The 21,588-nt window shown below is 38.9% G+C and overlaps 1 long non-coding RNA gene across 1 annotated transcript; it reads left to right on the top strand.

Moving 5' to 3' along the window:
* The first annotated feature begins 8,519 nt into the window (after positions 1-8,519).
* On the top strand, positions 8,520-19,030 carry LOC122740064. The gene is made up of 3 exons (XR_006354706.1): positions 8,520-8,574; positions 18,680-18,781; positions 18,879-19,030. It is a non-coding gene; the product is annotated as an uncharacterized LOC122740064 (long non-coding RNA).
* The last annotated feature ends 2,558 nt before the right edge of the window (positions 19,031-21,588 follow it).

Here is a 21,588-nt window from a genome sequence, read left to right as displayed (position 1 = left end):
CTCTAGCCAATTTAAATTATGGTATAAAGAAGTGCATTTATCATTTTTAGTGATGGTTTGACAACAGATTCTCCACTAAGGTCCTTCTTCCATGACTTGTGGTGATGTGCAGGTGACCCTGGGCTGTCCAAGACTATGCCAGCAGATTCTAACTGCCCACAGGTCCTATCAATGTGAAAAAAAATTCAAGTACAGGTCCAGCAGCAGTCTGTGTATCTGTTCTATGAAGACCAGCATAAGAGAATTAAGAGTGTCCCATCTCACAAAGAAGGCCACCAGACCATAGTGGTTTTTGGTCATTACAATTCATGAAAACAGTGTGTTCAATTCAATTAAACAAACATTTATTTTGAAAGTTTTATTGATTTTTTTTGCCTTATTCATGTATAGTCATTTCCCTGTATGCACCACCCACACTCATAGCCCCATAGTACACTTCCTTGTAACAGAGCAAAACACAAATAAAACTGACAGAATGGCCTTAGCTTAACATTTATTGAGCACTACCAAGACAGTATGCTGGGTGCTGAGGATACAAAATGAAAAATGAAACCCTGCCCTCAAGAAGCTTACATCCTGTTAAGAAGAAAAAAATATTTAAACAGAAAAGTAAATACAAAGTCATTCAAGGATGGGGAGGGCATTATTAACAACTGGGTGAGAGAGAGGCTTTAGGAGGTAATGTTTGCTCTGAGCCTTGAAGGGAGCAAAGGATACTTACTGAAAGATAAAGAAGATGAGGGAGTATATCCCCATTCCTGGTATGAAGCACAGCCTGTGCTAATGTATTATGGTGGAAGATAGAATGTCAAGCTCTTGGAACAACCTGGCCCAAATAAAATGCACGAGGGAGAGTAATATAAAATGAGACTAGCAAGGTACATTGGAATCAGTAAACCAGAAAGTGGCCGTGATCCATGTCAGGGAAGTGAGTACCCATGTGGATGAAATCATCGCTCTTTAAAGTATTTATTGAAGACAGATAGTGCCAGGGAGCACTGGTAAATGTTTAATAATCAGCCCTCTAAGGGGAGAAAAAGTTCCAATGGAACATTTCAAAATTTAATCTGCTTTATTAACATTTTCTCAATCACTACCTTAAGTCTAGACCATCAGCAAAGTAATAAATCAAGCCCTGATTTGTAGTGATTTCTGGGGTGTAAATACTAACACCAAAAATGTAACAATCAGCTCTCAAGAGGTTTGAGCTGGTTCCAGCAGACTCCTGGATAAGTACCAACTACCAAGTTTTCACTGAGCTCCTACTAGCTCCTATGTGAAAAGTCAAGCTCCTGCTATGTGTAACATCTTGGATAGTGTTAAGTAGGTGAGATGATGGTATACATAATAATAACTTAAATTTGTATTTTAATTTTTTTGTTCATTTTTAAAAAGTTATACATGAGTAGTCACGCAAAACATCTTCACATTAGTCAGGTTGTGAAAGAAAATAAACAAAAACAAAACTTCAGATTAAGGAACTATCAAAAAAATTATGCTTCAATCTGTTTTCAGATACCATCAGTTCTTTCTTTGTAGAAGGATTATAATTTTCATAAGTCTTCCAGAGTTATCTTGGATAATTTGTATTTTAATTAAAGCATTTCATACATATTATTTCATTTGGGTCTTACGAAAATCTTATGAAAAAGGTAAAACAAGTAGTATCTCTATTTTACAGATGAGAAAACAGAGATCCAGATAGGTGAATAGACTTGCCTGAGGTCACAGAGCTGGCAAGTGACAGGGCCAGGACTCCAATTCAGGTCTTCAGTGTCTTTTTCACAAAGCTACACAGAACAGATGTAGCTCTGTACATGCCAGCAGCCCTACCTTCAAGAAATTAATATTCCAGTTGAGGAGATAAGACTTAGAGAACACATTAAGAATAGCCAACAATATGGGGGCAGCTAGGTAGCACAGTGGATTAAGCACCAGCCCTGGATTCAGGAGGACCTGAGTTTGAATCCAGCCTCAGACACTTGACACTTACTAGCTGTGTGACCTTGGGCAAGTCACTTAACCCTCATTGCCCTACAAAAAAAAAAAAGAATAGCTAACAATATAAAACAGAATAATCAAGGGCTAAACTATGTGGTACTTCACCCCTATCAAATTGGAAACAAAAATGAAAAGTGACTAAGCATTTTTGGCAAAATTTGTAGAAAGAGATGAATTGTAGGTGAAATTTAAAATTGTTTGAATTATTTGGGTGAATATTTTGACACTTAATAATAACCATAATAATGATCATCTGCTTTGAAAAGTAATCACATAATTATAAATATGCCCTTAAAGTACATACACATATATGCATTTTGCATGTAAGTATATATATATATACATATATATGTGTATAGAAGAACATACATATGGATAATGGAAAAAAGTTAAAATATTTATCTGTGGAAAAATAACATGTGAGATCTATTATTCCTCAACATTGTTTACAATTATAAAGAACCAGAAATATCCTAAATCTCTAATAGGTGGTGACTGACTGAATAAATTAACTTATGTCAGTGGAATGGAATACTAAAATACTATTAAAAATAACTATAGGAAGCAGAGAAATTTGAAAAAGTATATGAACTACCTTGAAGTAAAAAAGGTCAAATCAGAAGATAATGCAGTGGAAAGCTCACTGGTTTTGATGTCAGAGGACCTTGGGTCCAATTCAGTTCTTGGTACTTGCTACCTAGGTGGCCTTGGGAAAAGTCTCTTAATCTCCCTACGTTTTAACCTCTTAATCTATAAAATTAAGGAGTGGTACTAATTGATCTCTGAGGTCTCTTTCCAGATCTAAGTCCTAAGGAAAGTGGATACTTGGGTTATGACTGTACTTTGAGATCTCATGAGATCTATGATCTCATCAATGAGGGGAGGTCCACCAATGGTATGGATCAGAACCCGTGAAGTTTTCTCATTCTTCATGACTATTGCCCATTTCCCCACGTCTATCAATCAATAAGTATTTATTAAATGCTTACAATATGCCAGGATCCATGCTAAGAGCTTGGGATGCCAAAAATAAAACCACACCAAAATACTCTCTGCCCTTATGGAACTGACATAGAGTGTGGAGGTTATCATAGGGTACAAACAAAGTCCATATAATATAACTTTAGATGGATAGGCAGTAGCAGCTGGAGGAACTCCTCTAGAAGGTGACGCTTGGGCAGAGTCCTAAAGGAAATCAGATATTCTAAGAGGTGGAAGTGAAGAGGGAGGGCGTGGGGGGACATCCAATGCAAAAATAAAGAGATGGGATATTCCCATTGTGTGTGTGAAGAACAGCAAGTTGGCCCATATGGCTTGGCTGATAGGTAGTACAGTGGATAGAGAGATGGGCCTGGAGTCAGGAAGACCTGGGTTCAAATCCAACTTCACAAACTTACCAGCTGTTTGACCATGTACAAGTTAGGTAACCTCAGTTTCCTCAATTGTAAAATAGGGATTATAATATCACCTACCTCACAGGTAGATATTGCCTATGAGGATCAAATGAAATATCTGTTAAGTGTTTAATGAAATGCCTGGCATAGAGTAGGTACCATATCAATGCTTATTCCTTTCCATAGACTGTGTATGTAAGGCAGTAATGTGTAAGAATATTGGAAGGATATGAAAGCACCAGGTTGTGAAAAACTCTAAATGCCAACCAGAAGGTTTAATCTTAGACATGAGAGGGAATCACTGAGGTTTATTGAGTAGAGGTGTGGTGACATGGTCAGATCTTTACTTTAGAAAATTTGTCTTGACAGCCAAATGTAGGATGGATCAGAGTGGGGAGATACTTGAAGCAGGAGGACCAATTTTAATGTAATTGCAGTAGTTCAGGTGTGAGATATTATTCAGTTGGTGTTCAATTCTTCCTGACCCCATTTTTTGGATTTTCTTGGCAGAAATACTGGAGTGATTTGCCATCTCTTTCTCCAGCTCATTTGACAGATGAGGAAACTGAAGCAAACAGAGTTAAGTGACTTGCCCAGGGCCACACAGCTAGTAAGTGTCTAAGGTCAGACTTGAAGTCAGGAGGATGAGTCTTCCTGACTTCCAGCCCTGGACTCTACCCACTGTACCACTTAGCTGCCCAGGTGTGAATTGATGAAGGCCTAAATTAAGGTGATGGCTATATGAGTAGAGAGAAGGGGCTATATCTGACAGATGTTTTGGAGGAAAAAAAAGACAAAATTTGGCAACTGGATGGATATGTGGAATGGGTGAAAGTGAGGAGTCAAGGATGATGAGAAATGAAACTGGGTGACTGAAAGGATGATCATGCTCTCTACAGCAATAGGGAAGTTCAGAAGAGGGTTGGGTTTGGAAAGAAAGATAATGAGTCCTGTTTGGGACAGAGTGAGTTTGAGGTGCCTGTGGGATATTCAGTTTCAAATATTCATTAGGCAGTTGGTGATGATCTGCTCAGGAAAGAAATTAGGAATGGAGACATAGATCATCTCCATAGAGATAATACTTAAACTCATGGAAGCTGATGAGATCTTCAAGTAAGAGAGTATGGAGGGAAAAGAGAAGAGGCATCAGGAGGGCCTTGTGGTACACCAACTGCTGGTGGGTGTTACATGGGTGATAGTCATAAGCCTAGGAGGAGAACAGGGTCAACAGTGTTGATGCTGCACAGAAAGATAAAGACTAAGAAAAGACTGTTCTATTTGGCAATTAAGAGATTGTTGCTAACTTAGGAGAGCAGGCTCAGCTGAATTAGAAACCAGTTTGTAGAAGATTGAGAAGAGGGTAAGAAGAGTGAACACCATGAGTATGGATAGCTGAAAAGAGGGAGGAGAGGTAGGATTACAATTAATGGAGATGGTTAAGATCTAGCAAAGATAGCTTTGTTTTTAAGGATAGAGGATACTTGGCTGTGTTTATTGGGGACAGGAAAGAAACTAGCAGTTATAGAGATATTGAAGATTTTAGAGAGAGTGAATGATAGGGGCAATCTCCTGAAGAAGACAGGAGGGGTTGAGATGAAGGATAAATGTAGAGGGGTTGGCAGTGACAGAAAGAGCCTCCTTTTCATCAGAGACTAGAGTGAATGGGGAGGTAGTTGGGAATGATCTCAACTGATGTGAAATGAAAAGAAGGGGAGGAGGGAACTCTTTGTAAATGACTTTGACTTTTTTTTTTCTTTTTTGGTGAGGTATGAGGCAAAGTTTTCAGCTGGGGTGGCGGGGTTGTGTAGGGAAGTCTGGAATAGTTTCTCTCTCTTTATATATATATATATATATATATATATATATATATATATATATATATATATATATATATATATATATACATATATATATATACACACACACACACACATATATACATATATACACACACATATATATATATATATATATATTACATTCCCTGTGTGCACCACCAACCTACCCATACTCATAGCCCCTTGTAACAGAGAAAAACACAAATAAAACTGACAGAATGGCCTCAGCTTAACATTTATCAAGCACTACCACATTCAAGGTAGTATGCTGGGTGCTGAGGATACAAAATGAAAAATGAAACCGTGTGTGTGTGTGTGTGTGTGTGTGTGTGTGTGTGTGTGTGTGTGTGTGTGTGTGTGTGTGTGTGTGTGTGTGTGTGTGTGTGAGAATCAATTAGGGAGATGCAGCCATCCCACACAGGTTCATAATTTCCTTCAGCTGTGTTCAGGAGCAAAGGAGAAAAATGGTGGGAGTGATTCAGGGTTGGAGTTTGGCAGAGTGTAAGTATTGATAGGACCAGGGACTAAGAAATCCAGGAAAGATTAGGGGATGAGAGCTGAAGTGGCTCACCTAGGAGTAAAGATCAGTAAGACTGTGTATAGATAAGGGAAAAAAGAGTAATACGTCATAGGAGTGAAGTAGATTGAGACCTTAGGAAGATTATTATTATTTTCATGATCATGATCATGATTATCTTTTCTTCATCACCACCATCATTATTTTTTTTCCTTTCTTCTCTTGGTGAGGCAATTGGGGTTAAGTGACTTGCCCAGGGTCACACAGCTAGTAAGTATCAAGTGTCTGAGGCCAGATTTGAACTCAGGTCCTCCTGACTCCAGGGCTGGTGCTCTATCTACTGTGCTACCTAGCTGCCCCACACCATCATCATTATTATCAGGGAAAATATCCTCCACAGGGGATCCACTCAACAAGGAAGCTCATGGGCTTCCTTTCCAGTTGTTTTTCTGAGCATACAATTATCTGATAATCTTTGAGAATGAAGGACAAACAATAACTTCGCATTTTTTGTCTTCATAACACCCACCATAGTCCTCTCCCATGCCATTTGTCTGACCTATGGCTTTAATATTTCTTTGATAATATCATAGTCATAGCCATGGTAACTAGACAACTATGATTATATAAAAATACATAGATGAATGGGGAAAAAAAGCTGAGAATATTGGAGAAGATGAAAGAAACAAGTATTTATTTGGCACCTATTACATGAGAGGCACTTGACAAACAACAACCCTGCAAGGTTGGTGGTCATCTCTGTTTTGAAGTTCTTATTCCTATTTTGCGGTTAATGAAACTGAGGAAAATAAGGCTGAGTGACTTGTCTGAACTCACACAGCTACTAAAGTGTCTGAGCTTTGATCTGAATTCAGGTTTTCCCTGATTCTAGGCCTAGCACTCTAGTCACCATGTTTCCTACCTACCTTTAAGACAGACTGAGGAAAAAAAAAAATTAAAAAAAAAATTGGGGGCAGCTAGGTAGCGCAGTGGATAGAGCACCAGCACTGGAGTCAGGAGTACCTGAGTTCAAATCCGGCCTCAGACACTTAACACTTACTAGCTGTGTGACCCTGGGCAAGTCACTTAACCCCAATTGCCTCACTAAAAAAAATTAAAAAAAAAAAAGACAGAGGAAGAAATTTCTAAGTTGTTATGAGCATAATGTATGTAGGGATTTTTTAGTTGTAAATAATGGCAAATTTGTACTTATCTGGTTTTGCTGTTTAAAGTTAAATATAAAAGAAATGATTAGGTGAAGAGTAAAAATGTCAGGTAGAGATGGAGATAAAACCCTTCCTATTCATCACTAATAATGTTACCACTTTTGGCCTCCATTGATGCTAAGAAGACTCAGAGACTAACCTTTATTCTATAGGAGACAGCAGAATCTAAAAATAGACCACTCTGTATTTATTAACCCAGCTGGTTAAGCCAATGGTGAATCTGAGATAAGGAAAAGAACTCTAGTAAATCTCTGGAACCTTTCCAAACCCATGGGGTAATAGACCTAGGTCTTGCAATGGGCCCTAGTCCTAGGTCTCCTTGTTTGGTGACTTCTGAGTTAATTATTGATGGGTGAGGAGCCTGTTGGGCTTCCATATCATGCTAAAACACTCACAGCTGTAAACATCACCTTATCCCTAGCTAGGAAAAACAGGCTGATTAAATCCTGCAAACAGGCTTGTAAGGTTGCTTTGCAGTGGTTTATGAGTGGCTTGTCTTAATATAACACACCTATACTTAACTAAATAAATGTATAGACTTTATTTTGGGTGGAACAATGTTGGTCTAGAAGTTAAGAGACCTTTACACTAGCTTTGTCACTGAGCAGCCTGGGATAAGTTAATTCACTTCCCTGGAATTCTTAAAATTAATGGTGTCAATGGGTAAGTCATCCCACTAGGTGCTAAGATTCCATTATTAGGGAGCAGAACTACCACACTAGGAAAAAAAGAGTCTTTGAAAACCTTTACCAGACCTTATTACCCTTTCAAGTTATTGTCCTATATCTCTCTTCCCTTTTACAGACAAACTCCTCAAAAACAAAGCTTCTTAACTTCTTAAAATCTGGCTTCCATTTCTAACACTCAGTTGAAACTTCTCTTTCCAAGGTCACCAATGTTTTCTTAATTGCTAGGTCCAATGACTTTTTCTTAATCCTTTTTCTTCTTCTGTCCTAGGCAGCTCAGTGGATAGAGCTCTGGACCTGGAGTCAGGAAGAATTGAGTTCAAATCCTGATTCATACATTTGCCAGCTGTGTGACCCTGGACAAATCATTTAACCTCTGTGTGATTTGCTTTCCTTATCTGTAAAATGGGGACAATAGGATAGTACCTATCCTCTAGGATTGCTATGAGGATAAAATGAGATAATATTTGTAAAGCATACTGTAAACCTTTAAGCACTTTATAAATGCTAGCTATTATTTTTTTTTTCGGCAATGAGGGTTAAGTGACTTGCCCAGGGTCACACAGCTAGTAAGTGTCAAGTGTCTGAGGCCGGATTTGAACTCAGGTCCTCCTGAATCCAGGGCCAGTGCTTTATTGCTGCTATTATTATTATTATTATTATTATTATTACTATTATTATTATTCACCTCTTTGTAATACTTGACATTGTGAATCACCCCATTTCTGGATGCTTTCTCTGCCTTAGGTTTTCACGACACTCTTCTGGCATGTTTTTCTTTCTATCTACCAGACCATCCAAGATCCTCATTGATATCCTGACCCAAGGCATGGGTATACAGAGGGGGATTCGATGGACCCAGCTCAAACTATCTGAAGTGTCTCATGAGAGCTAATTATATAAATCTTCAATGTGAGTGTTTATGGCTTGGAAATTGGCAAATGCTACAAATCAGGGCTGGATATATTAGGTTGCTAATTGTTTAGACTTCATAAAGTGATGGTGAAAGTGTTAATAATGCAAATTAAACTTAATTTCCCCCAGAGAGCCAGTTGTTAAACATTTACCAATGTACTGCTGGGTGTACTTCAGAACTTTGTCCTGGACCCTTTCTCTGTATTCTTTCTTTTTAATCTTAAAAGTCTTGTTATTTAGCACTTCATAAAAACCAATAAACATGAACATTTCCATATGCAAAGAAGGACAGAAAAAAGTATTGTATATGAAACTGTGAATTTCATTATGTACAGTTTGTTTTGTTTTGGCTTTTAAGTATATGCTCAGTTAAGCACATTAGTTCCAAATTTGTCTCACTTGTTATATTGTCCTCTGAATCTCTTTCTGGTCTCTTCTGTGCATTTTCTTTAAATTGTTTCTTAGTGATGTCATCCCTATTTTGGCACTGCTATCTCTATTCCCCTGGACTACCCAATTGTCCCCTCCCCCTTTCCCCCCCAAACTTTCCTTGCAACAAGTTAACATAGTCCAGCATAATAAATCCTCATGTTAGCCATGTCCAGAAATGTACTTCTCTTTCTGTATCTTTAGACCATCACTCGGTCTCAGATTTCTACAGTCAGGGTTGATCATTGCATTGATCAGAATTCTTAAGTCTTTCAAAGCTGCTTTTGATAAGAATGTTAAATAGTACTGTACATGTGATTCTCCTGATTCCACTCACTTCACTTCATATCAGTCCCTATAAATCTTCCCAGATTTCCAAGAATCCATCCCTTTTTTCATTTCTTAGGGCTCGATGATATTCCATTACATTCATATCCCATAATTTCTTTAGTCGTTCCCCAGCTGATGAACATTCACTTTGTTTCCAGCTCTTTAGTAGTGGTATCATTGAGTCAAAGGGTATGCACACAGTTTATTGAATCTTCAAGTCTAGGACCAAATTACTTTCCAGAATGATTGTATCAACTCCTAACTCTGCTAATAGTCCATTAATGTACCTTTCCTCACGTATGCCCTCCAATGATTATCATTTTCCTTTCTTGATAACTTTTGTATCAGTTGGAACCTTAGTGTTGTCCTAATTTGCTCTTTCATCGTTATTTGTGACAGAGCATTCTTTCATACGGTTGTTGATTGGATTTCTTCTCTTGTGAACTGCTTATTCGCATTCTTTCACAACTTATGGATTACAGAATGACTCTTGGTTTGTTGGTTGGTTTGTTTATTTGAATTTGTTTTCTATATTTCTTGGATACCAGATCTTGATCAGAGAAATTTGCTGCAAAAACTCCACGACCCCCACTCCCAGTTTACTGTTTACCCTCAAATTTTAGCTCAGTTGATTTGTTTTTACAAAACAAAAGCTTTTTGCATAAAACCAATGGAAAAACTTTAATTCTGTAATTCTTCTGCAATAAAGATGATTAATTTTATCTTCTAGAGTCCTCTATCCCTTCTTTGGATAAAAATTCTTCCCTTATTTATAATGGTACCTATTTCTCTAGTCATCTAAATTGGGATGTGACTTTTTATATCTGGGTCATTTATTCCTTTTGGTATTTTTATAGTATATGGTATGAGATCTTGGTTTAATCCTAATTTTTGTCACATTGTTTTCCAGTTTTCTCAGCAGTTTTTATTGAAGAGTAAGGTCTTCCTTAAATAAGTGGGGTCTTGGTGTTTATCAAACACTATGCTACCATATTTACTTCTGGATCTTTTATCCCTAATCTGCCCCACTGATAACATACCCTCATCACTGCCACTTCCCTAGCATGCATCCCTCCTTACCTCCTCCTCTAAGAACTCCTAATTCTTTTTTTTGGGGGGGGGTGGCAATGAGGGTTAAGTGACTTGCCCAGGGTCACAGAGCTAATAAGTGTTAAGTGTTTCAGGCTGGATTTGAACTCAGGTCTTCCTGAATCCAGGGCCAGTGCTTTATCTACTGTGCCACCTAGCTGCCCCCCAATTCTTTTTTTTTTTTGCAGGGCAATGGGGGTTAAGTGACTTGCCCAGGGTCACACAGCTAGTAAGTGTCAAGTGTCAAGTGTCTGAGGCCAGATTTGAACTCAGGTACTCCTAAATCCAGGGCTGGTGCTTTTATCCACTGTGCCACCTAGCAACCCCCCCCAATTCTTTTAAGGCTCAAGAGCCACCTCTTTCAAGAGCTCTTTCTTGATCCCTCCTTTGTTAGTACCCCTGCCATCTCCCCATGATCATCCCTGTGTATTTTTTTTTCATAAATAACCTATTTTTACTTATCTATAAACATATAGTATCCCCACAGTGGAATGTAAGCTCAATGAGAGCAGGAGCAGTCTCCCTATTATATTTATTTCCCAGCACCTACCAAAGTATTTGGTGCATAATGAACCCTTAATAAATCTTAATTACTTGCAGGAAGAATCTCTTTGGAAAGATAGGAGGGTTAATGAATGGGCCATTGCTCTGTCTGGGTTTTTCAAGGTGTGTAAACTATCTGGGGAAAGAACTTGATATTTTAAGAAATTTTTTTTTTCTGGCATATTCTGTATGTCAAGAGTCAAGAGTAAGTCATGTTCCTTTCTAAATCTCAGTTTTCTCAACTATCAATGGAGATAATAATACTTATATAACTTATCTCACAGGTTTTTATAAGGAAGTACTTTACAAACTTTTAATTTATAATTACTATTGTTGTCATAAGATACTCTTAGAAAATGAGTACAGTGGAAAGAGTACAAAATTTTGAGCCAGAGGTCCTGGGTTCAAATCCTGCCTCCACAATTTATGTGTGGATCTTCATTATGTAACCTAATGTTTCTGGACCTCATTTTCTTCATCTGTAAAATAAGAGAGTTGAACTAAATGTTTTCAAAGGACTGTTTCAGCTCTACATGTGTGATCTAACCTACAGGTCTAGAAGAACTTTTGTTACTAGGGGACCAAGGTTAGAATAGGCTGCCCAAATTCTAATGAGAACATTTTTTTGTTATCTGATTATGGGGGCACACAGTGCTATACCTGTGTAAAGGAGGGAACTTGTCACTCCTCCTTCAATCAATCCATCACCAGACATGATTAGGTTTTTAAAATGTATAAACAAGACTACCTGTACCCTGTGACCCCATTATCAGACTAGGATTTCTCTTAAAATAGTCAAGAAGGAAAGAGCAGGATTGGCTAACTAAACATGCTAACCATCTCCTTGGGGGCTTTAAACAGCTGGCATCATCTCTATTAAATGAATGGGCTCTATGAAAGGAGAAAATGGCTACTAGTCACTAGGGCTTGTGAGGTATCACTTTCCTTATGACCTATAGGCAAGTCACTTAACCTCCTGAACCTCGGTTTCTTCATTTTTAAAATAGAAATAATATCCTCTCTACCTCTTAGGATTGTCATGAAAATCAAATCAGAAGAACAACAACTCATATTAACATATCACTTAACAGTTTGCAAAGTATTTTCCTCACACCACCACCACAAGGGAAATGAAGCTGGTTTTATAAACTCCATATTAGAGAAGAGGGGACTCAGGCTCAGGGAGGCAGTGTGCCTCAGTGCTATGGTAAGTTTGAACTCACTATCTTCAGGGACTTTATGTGTGCAGAAGAATATGCCCCCGCTTTGGGGTAGGGGAGAGAGATATTTCTGTGACTACTTATCTTGCTATAGTTTCTCAGTGAACACATTATCTACATCTTTATTTGGTCTAACAAGCCAGTTATCAGTGGGAGAACTACTGGTGGGGGCTTTGCACAATAATACTTGAAGCCCACTCCTTAGCATTATACCTAGAACCCTGAGAGTAAATCAGAACTGCCCTTCTGGGCAAACCTCAAGGGTAAATGCAGGCTAGGGAAGTGATCCTAGGGTGGGTATTCTATTTGTAATCACTTTCAGGTTTAAAGTTCTTACTTCTCTAGTAGAAATTTCCAAACTAAGTGATATTAAGAGCACAAACCAGTAGATCAATTATTGTGACACTGGAAACTTAAGGTCTATAGCACTTCCTATCTCAGTGTAGGTCAAAGTTAGAATCATAAGATAGAGCCCAGGAGACTCCAGAGAAGTTAACTGCCCAAGGTCAGGCACTTTGTCATGAATGGGTTTGCAAAGAAGCCTTAAGAATCCAAATCCATGCTCTGAACAATGAACACTATGCCTCACTGGGAGTGGTGATTATTATCTTTGCAGGCCATGCTGACAACTGCACAGATCTTTCATAATATGTAAAAAAAAAAAAAAAAGGTATTTGTCTAGCACTTGGCTGATTTCAAAACCCCTTCTGGAAAAATCATTTCTCCTAGCTGGAGCTTAGTCTTCTCATCTGCAAAATGGAGATCAGAATCACTAGCCTTACTTCAGTCATGGTACTGTGTTAAAGAAGGAATTTCGCAAACTGTTAAATGCTATATTGACATGAATGGCTATTGTCTTACATTCTGTAGGGCAGTTATTATTGTCTCTATTCTGCAGATGAAGAAATTGAGGTTTACGAGGTTAAGAGTCTTGCCTAAGGGTAGAAAGTGGTGGAACTAGGATTAGAAAGAGGGGTATGTTGGTAAATGTTTAACAACCTGCTCTCTGGGAGGAAAAATGTGCACAGACAACTTTTCAATTTAATCTGCATTACTGACATGTTCTCCATTATTTCTTAAATCTAGATAATCCGCATAACTATATACCAAGTCCTGATTTGTAGCATTTGCTGATTTCCGACGTGTAAGTCTCACACTGAAAATTTAATAATCAGCTTTTGCTTGCTGGTTCAAGTTGGCTCTAGCACCCTCCTGGGAACTCAGGTCTTCTGGCTGATTTTAGTACATTTCCCAGGGCAGCTGGGTGGTACAGTAGATAGAGTACTGGCCCTGGAGTCAGAAGGATCTGAGTTCAAATTTTGCCTCAGACACTTACTAGCTGTATGACCATGGGCAAGTCATATAACTCCAATTGCCTAAAACATCCAGAGCCATCTCTAGTCATCCTGATCTATATCTTGCCACTGAACCCAAATGGCTCTGGAGGAGAGGGTGAGGCTGGTGACTTTGCACAGCCCTCCCTCACTTAAATCGAATTCACTACGAGTCATGGCATCACCTCCTGATGTCATGACACTCTTTGAGAATGAAGGACAAACAGCAACAACCACAAACATATTTCCCACTGTCTCCCAAACTGTTGGCCTAAGCAAAGCTACATGCAGTCAGTTATGTTCCTGTTATGGGTACATTGATGAATTCTTGCCCCTCTGTCACCTCTTATCTCTCTGTAAATTAGGATCTCACCATAAGGTGGGCCCAAGGACAGGCAGCAGATCCTTACTTTAGCTCTGTTGCTGCTAAATCAGCTAAGACTTGGAATGCTGAAGGGCAGAAAGGAGAGCAGGGAGGGAGGTGAGGCAACAAGGTCAGACAAACAGAAGGGATGATTCACTGACAGTTCCAGCCACTTGTGAACCTTGCCATCGACAAGCAACAATAGGCACATCACATCGTGGGATTCTGACTCTGTCTCACGTCCTTTTTTGTTAGTGTCCCATACCAAGGGTTCTTGCTGCATCCCAGCCAGCAGGCTGAAAATTCAGGAAGCCATCTGGAGATGCAGGATGAGTCAGAGGGCCCAGAGCAAAACAAGAACATCATGACAGGGAAGGTGGGGGCGGTGGGATGAGGGTGGGGGGGAGCTCTCCACTGAGATCACAGAGTACAATTAGCAACTTCCCCTTCTAAAAGCATATATGACATGAACCAAATCTCTGGAGAGGACTAGGTCAATTTGATCCGATAAGTAGTGAGCTCCCACTGTGCAAAGAACTGTCATAGTGAGCTGCCTCAGTGGCTATCAAAGAGGCAAAAGGCTAATTTTTCAGCAGTCAATCAATCAAGAGACTTTGATTGAATTCCCCCCCTGTGCCAAGAACCCCGTCAGGCCTTAAGGACGTAAAGGAACCAGTTGTTGTCCATAAGGGGTTTCCATTCTATAGGGTAAGACCACAGAAAAGTATGCATGGAAAAGATTCAAAATCCATACAAGATAAACACAAGCTCATTTTCCAGCAGCAGTTGGGAGAATCCAATAGGTCCTCATGTAGGGAGAGCAACCAAGCTGAGCTTGAAGGAAATGAGAGATTCTAGGAGGTGGAGGTAAAGAGGAATGGTATTCATTTCTGGCTGGTGAACAGCCCATGCAGAGGTGTAGGCATGGGACCTCCAGCGCCGTGTAAATAAATAAAAAAGGCCAGTTTGGCCGAGCTGTCGTGTGTGAAGGGGAATATTGCATAAGGCTGGAAAGGTAGGTTGGAACTAGATTGAAAAGAATTTTAAATGCCAAGCAGAGTTTATAGTTGATAGTAGAAGTAATGGGAAACTATTCCTGTTTGTTGAGTAGGAAAGTGACACGGTCAGACCTCTGCTTTTGGAAAATCATTTGGCTGTTGAATGGAGGATGGGATTAGAGTGGGGAGAAACGAGGCAGGAAAGGAATATTATTCTAGGCCTTAATAGAAAAAAAGGACTCGATTCAGAGGCAGAACTGAGATTTAGTGTTGGCTACAATGCTTACTAGTTATGCCACCATGGGCAGGGCACATCATTCCTCAGTAATTGTTGCCTGACCAGAAAAATAGAGATTATATGTGTTCTCCCTAAAGCATGGAACTTCTTTTGAGAAAGCCACTTAGAAACTACAAATCACCATAAAAATGCAAATTATTCTTATTTTGGAAGGGATACAACAGGAAATAGTTAACTACTATTCACTTGTTCAAAAATATTTACTGAGCATCTTCTACATGCATAGCTCAGTACTAGGCACTGTGGTGCATCCAAAAGAGGCAGTTTCCATCATTGACAAGCTTATAACCTCTTTTACTAAGGAGATAAGAAACATAAATGTGGTGATAGATGTTGGAGATGTGGGAAAATTGGAACAGTAATGCATTGCTGGTGAAATTGTGAATTGATCCAACCATTCTGGAAAATAATTTGGAACTATGCCCAAAGGGCTATAAAATTGTGCATACGCTTTTTTTTTTGTTTTTTTTTTTTTTAGTGAGGCAATTGGGGTTAAGTGACTTGCCCAGGGTCACACAGCTAATAAGTGTTAAGTGTCTGAGGCCGGATTTGAACCCAGGTAGTCCTGACTCCAGGGCCGGTGCTCTATCCACTGCGCCATCTAGCTGCCCCTTGCATACGCTTTAAGAGAAAAGGACCCACATGTACAAAATATTTATAGCTGCTCTTTTTGTGGTAGCAAAGAATTGGAAATTGAGGAGATGCCCATCAATTGAGGAATAGCTGAATAAATTGTGGTATATGAGTGTAATGGAATACTAATGTGTTATAAGAAAAGATGAGCAGGCAGATTTCAGAAAAACCTGTAAAGACTTAAAGTAGACTGATGCTGAGAGAAGTGAGCAGAACCAGGAGAACATTGTACAAAGTAACAGCAACATTGTGTGATGATCATTTGTAATAGACTTAGCTTTCTCAGCAATGCAATTGTCCAAGAAAATTCCAAGACTCATGATGGAAAATGCTATCCATATCCAGAAAAAGAACTATGGAATCTGAATGCAGATTGAAACATATGATTTTCACTTTTTTGTTGTTTTGTTTCTCTTTCTCATGATTTTCCTCTTTTGTGTTCTGATTCTTCTTTCACAATGTGACTAATGTGAAAATAAGTTAACATGATTCTTCATTTATAACCTATATCAGATTGCTTGTTGTTTTGGGGAGTGGGGAGGGAAGGGAAGGAGGGAGAAAAATTTAAAACTCAAAAATCTTACAAAAATCATTGTTGAAAACTATTTTTACATGTAATTAGAATAAATAAAATATTATTAAAAAAGAAACATATGTGTAAAATTAAGTAACTACAGAACAGTAGTCAACAAATGAACCTTCCCTGATTCCAATTCCTATAGCAGAGAGCGTTTTTCCTGTCCCACATTTAAAATATATATATATATATATTTTATTTTTACTTTATGAAATAACACAAGCATTTCTATAACAGTAGAATTAAACAAAAAGAGATTGCACATGAAATTGCAAATCTATTATGTGCAACTTGTTATTCCTTTTAAATCATGTAAACTTCTTTTCCTTCTTTTCCTTCCTTCCCCACCCCTGCCCGAAAGATGGCTACCATTAGACACAAATATGTATGTACATGTAAAATCATTCTATACATACTTCTGTTTATCAGTGCCTTCTCTGGATGCAGATAGGGTCTTCCTAGGTCCTTTGTAGTTAGTTTGGATATTTATAATAGTCAAAATGATTTAATTGCTCAAAGTTGTTCTTAAAACAATATTGCTATTACTGTATACAGCATTCTCTTTGTTCTCCTCATTTTGCTCTTTATTTCATGCAAGTGTATCCATGTTTTTCTAAAAAATATTTCTAGCCCACATTTTCTTAGAGCACTTTTTTTGGAAAGCTCCTTTGCCCTTATCAAATTGTTTCTATGTATGTTGTAATCCTCCATTTTATTTTCAGCTCCCTGAGGCCAATGGCCATGTTGCTTTTATCTGTATATCCCCAGTGTTGCACTCAAGCACCAGGCCTACTTAGTAGATATTTAATAAATGTGTGTTGACCTTACCTGAACTGAACTGAGCTGAAGTGAATTGAAATGAGTGGCATAATTAGTGAAATAGGAGTCTAGAAAGAGTAATTATGGTAGTCTGGGGAAGTCCTTCGTGAAGGAGGTAGGAGTTGAGATGGGCCTTGAAGGACAGATAGAATTTATTCCATGGGGTAAAGATATAGAGGTTAGAGTGAGCCATATTGAGAGAATTGGTAGAAAACCTGTTGAATGGAGTGGGGATTGCATGTTGGGCACCAGTGAGACTTTCAATTCAATTCCATTTAATCAACACATACTAACTGCCTACTAGAGGCAGGGCCTTGTGCCAGGTCCAGGGAGTACAAAGATAATTATGACATAGACTCTAGTCTCTGGGAGCTTCCAATCTAAGTGGAAAAGTAACAACATAGAAGAGAGGAAGATAAGGGAAAAGGAGATCCAGGCAAATTACAATAAAAAAATGGAGCCAACAATAGGACCTATCCTAGCTACCTCCTAGGAGATCAGATAGGATGCTGTTCCATGCAGCACACTGGGCTTGTCACAGGGGGTATTAGGGAGAGCTTTGTGTTCTTAAACAAGATAGTTCTCTGTCTTCACGGAACTTATCTTCTAAAGGCAAAGAAGAGGTTACTTATCCTCAGAAACAGATGCTAGCTGGAACAGGGAAATATCTGCCGAGCATCTTTGAAGCCAAGTGCATCTGGCCAGGGTTAGGTGAGGTTAAAAGTTGTACCCGTTGCCGGGACACCACAGGAGGTATATTTGGAAAGAACTGGCAAGATGTGTCTTGCCCAACTGTCTCATTGCTGGGTTCTCAGGGTCATAGGCAATAATTACATCCCCATGGCCCACAACACATTTTCTGAACTGGCAAAAGCTGCCAATAATCTAGCCAGTATTTAAGGGCTGTACAGATCATTAAGATACCACCTGAGAGTAGTAATAATAATAATAGTTCCCTACATTTGTCCATCATTTTACAGTGTTCAGAGGCCTCCCTTGCACATCCATTACTTTATTTGGTCTTTATGACAACCCAGGGTGGGAAAAGCAGACAGGTATAATTATTTTCATTTTATACAGAGAACTGAGACCCAGAGAGATAAAGTGTCTTACTCATAGTCACACAGCTTTTCAGGGGCATAGCTGGAGCCACAAACCAGGTCTACTGTGCTCTTTCTACAACACTGTGTCAATGACCTCTATTCTCAGCAACTTCCAGCAGGGTTGTCCAAAATCAGCACTAGTCTTAGGAGGATCTCAGAGTTCCCATCTTGTGATTATAAACTCATGACCTGTAGATTTAAGAATCAGAGACTTTTAGGGCCAGCAGGGACCTTTGGTTAACCCTCTTCTTTTGCAAATGACAGCCAGCAAATTTACCTAAGGTCATACAGTAACTCAGTAGCAAAAGCAACTTCATGGCACTAATGACAAAAACTATTATATTCCTATTTCTTCCATTTTACAGACAGTCATTCTGATGCACAGATTTGCTTCCTGCCATTACATGACAAAGCGCAGTCAGGATGACGAACCAAATCTTGCATTAAGGCGTTTTTATGGGGAAAAGGTCAGTGCCTAACTCAAATTCCTGGATTAATTTCAGTCTCGGTGACTTTTGCTCATATTAAGCATAAATTGATCCAATGTAAATCTTTTTCTTTTAGGCAAGCAGAGACATTATTCACCAGGAGGGCACTTTGTAAAGTCAAAACAATGGCGTCTGGTCCATCTAATTTTCCAGAGGTTCCCATGGATCTAAGGTCACTTGGAAGAATTTCCTGGCACTTAAAAGGGTCTACTTCGGCAACTTATTTAAAGGGCCTTTTAAATTTCAAGTCTGACATTTGCTTAATGAAATAAGTGAAGCAAACTATCAGGGTCCTTTTCTTTCTTAGCTATCTAGGAGTCTTTCCTGATTGTGTCTGAAGGTCATAGAGCTGGAAGGGACCTTACAGGATAGCCAATCCAAACTCTCCATTTCACAGATTAAAAAATTAGTCCCAGAGAAAGAAAATGATTTGTCTGAGGTCACAGTTGGTCCGTGTTATGTATCAGATTACAATTTCCACTTAAGAGAACTCAGAGGAGATAGAAGGCCTGGTGCAATATAAAGATCTCCAAAACAGGGACCTAAATTCCAGTTCTAGCTCTGCAATAAATAACCTAGGTGACCTTGGGCAAGTCATTTGCCCTCTCTAAGCCTCAGTTTTTCTATCTGCAGAGTGAGGGAGTTGGACTAGATGCTTGCTAAGGTTCTCCCAGCTTTGACATTTAAAAATCCTTTGAGAATAGTGTCTATTTCACCAAATAAGAACATTTTCTTAACCATTTATAAGAGCATCATCTAAAAAAGGGGGGGTTGGGAATCTAGGTGGCACAATGGCTAGAGTTGTAGGCCTGGAGTCAGGAAGATCTGAGTCAAATTCTGTCTCAGACATGTACTAGCTGTGTGACCCTGTGCAAGCCACTTAAAGTTCAATTTGCCTCAGTTTCCTCATCTATAAAATGGGGATAATAAAACCCCCCACTTCCCCGGTTGTTGTGAGGATCAAATGCAATAATATCACTAAAGTGCCTTAAACGTCTTAAATCACTATTTCAATGCTAACTATTATTTTTTTTAAGGTTTTTTTTGGGTGGGGTAATGGGGGTTAAGTGACTTGCCCAGGGTCACACAGATAGTAAGTGTCAAATGTCTGAGGCCGGATTTGAACTCAGGTCCTCCTGAATCCAGGGCCAGTGCTTTATCCACTTCGCCACCTAGCTACCCCCTATTATTTTTTTTTATCAATAATATTGATCAGCCTAATAACAGGAGCCAGTGGCACTTGACAAGGAGCACTTAGAACTGTGGATCTTAAGTTTTAGAGTTGAAAAGGCTTTCTGAGGTCATCCTATCTGAACTCTTTTTTTTTTTTTTAAAGAGATGAGGAAACCAAAGCCCAGAGAAAGGAAATGAATTTCTAATCATCACACAGGTTGTGGATAGTAGGGCATCTGACTCCAAATGCAGTGTACTTTCCATCACACCAGGTTATCTCTAGCACATTTGAATGGGTGCATTATGAATCTATTATTAAATAAGCAAAGCAGATGGGCCTATATTTGGTGTTTACTTATCTGGGTACATGGTGTCTCCCTACAACAGAACATACGGTCTCTAACGGAAGGCACTGTTCAATTTCTGCCTTCATATCCCTATCACCTAGCACAGTGCCTGGCACATAGTAGGGACTTTAAATAAATAAAATATTGAATAAACTTTATAAAAGCACTTTAAGTTTTACAAAATGTTTTCCCCACAACAACCCTATGAGATAGAAAATACAGTGATTTCCATTCCCGTTTTACATCTGACAAAACTGAGGCTGGAGAGAGAATAGTCATGGTAAATAAACTGAAATTTCATAGTTGGGATTTGAACCTAACTCCTAACTTTGATTCACGAGTTCTTCCCTCACTACCATGCTTCCTTATGATCTCTGCTGCAAAACTTTCTCTTTCTTTTCGTCTTTAATAGAATTCCTTATCCTTTTCTGAAAAGTCAGCTTTCTAAGGTGACTCTACCTTTTTACAGATCCATGCAATTGAGCCTCTATTCCTTATTGTCCAGTTGCTGGGTTTTAAGAAACACTTGGATCATCTAAGCAGCAGTGTTTTTGGTTAGGGTTGAAGTTTACAGGTCATGCTCCAAAAGGCCATTTTTCACCTCTTCATGTGAAGTTAGCTGAATTTTGAAGGCTGAGAAGCTTTAAACTTTGTTTTGTTGGGCTTTTTTTTTCCATGCTGCCCTCTTCACGGCCTGCAGCTATCCCTCCCTGTAAAAGGGAAGCTGTTCAAAGCATGGCAGTGTCCTTGAACTTATGAAAGCAAAAGAGGAAGTCAAAATGGCTAACAGTAAAAGACCCACCATGAGAGAGATACAGTAACAACTGGGTATCCTAGGGCGGTTAATAATGACTGTTCTCTACCCACTATGGACCCATGGGTTCCCCTGGAGGGAGCTGGATTCTGGGAAAGCTCTTCTGCATATCCTTACATTCCAAGGAAGCTCCGGGGAGAGGGGCTCTCTTTGGGGCTGTGACTCTGGTCTTTGTTCCTGGCCCATCCAAAAAAAATAGTTGGGCAGAGAGGCTCAAACATTTGGTTTAGGGATTTCACACCAAAGGCCTAACATGGGGGTATTACATTTGCCCAATGCTTACTGCTGGTCTTTTTATAAGTTTTCTTTTATTTGTGAACTTTATTTTAATCAACAAACATAAACATTTCATATGAAAATGAGTAACAGAGATAAAAAACTGCAAACTATTACATACTATTTAAAAAAGAAGATATATCTAAATATATCTTTATATACATATGTAAATACAT

This window comes from Dromiciops gliroides, chromosome 2 (genome assembly GCF_019393635.1).
Source record: "Dromiciops gliroides isolate mDroGli1 chromosome 2, mDroGli1.pri, whole genome shotgun sequence".
In the NCBI taxonomy this organism is placed as follows: Eukaryota; Metazoa; Chordata; class Mammalia; order Microbiotheria; family Microbiotheriidae; genus Dromiciops; species Dromiciops gliroides.
The sequence above is the reverse complement of the archived record's forward strand: the minus strand, read 5'-3'. Positions and strand labels throughout refer to the sequence as shown.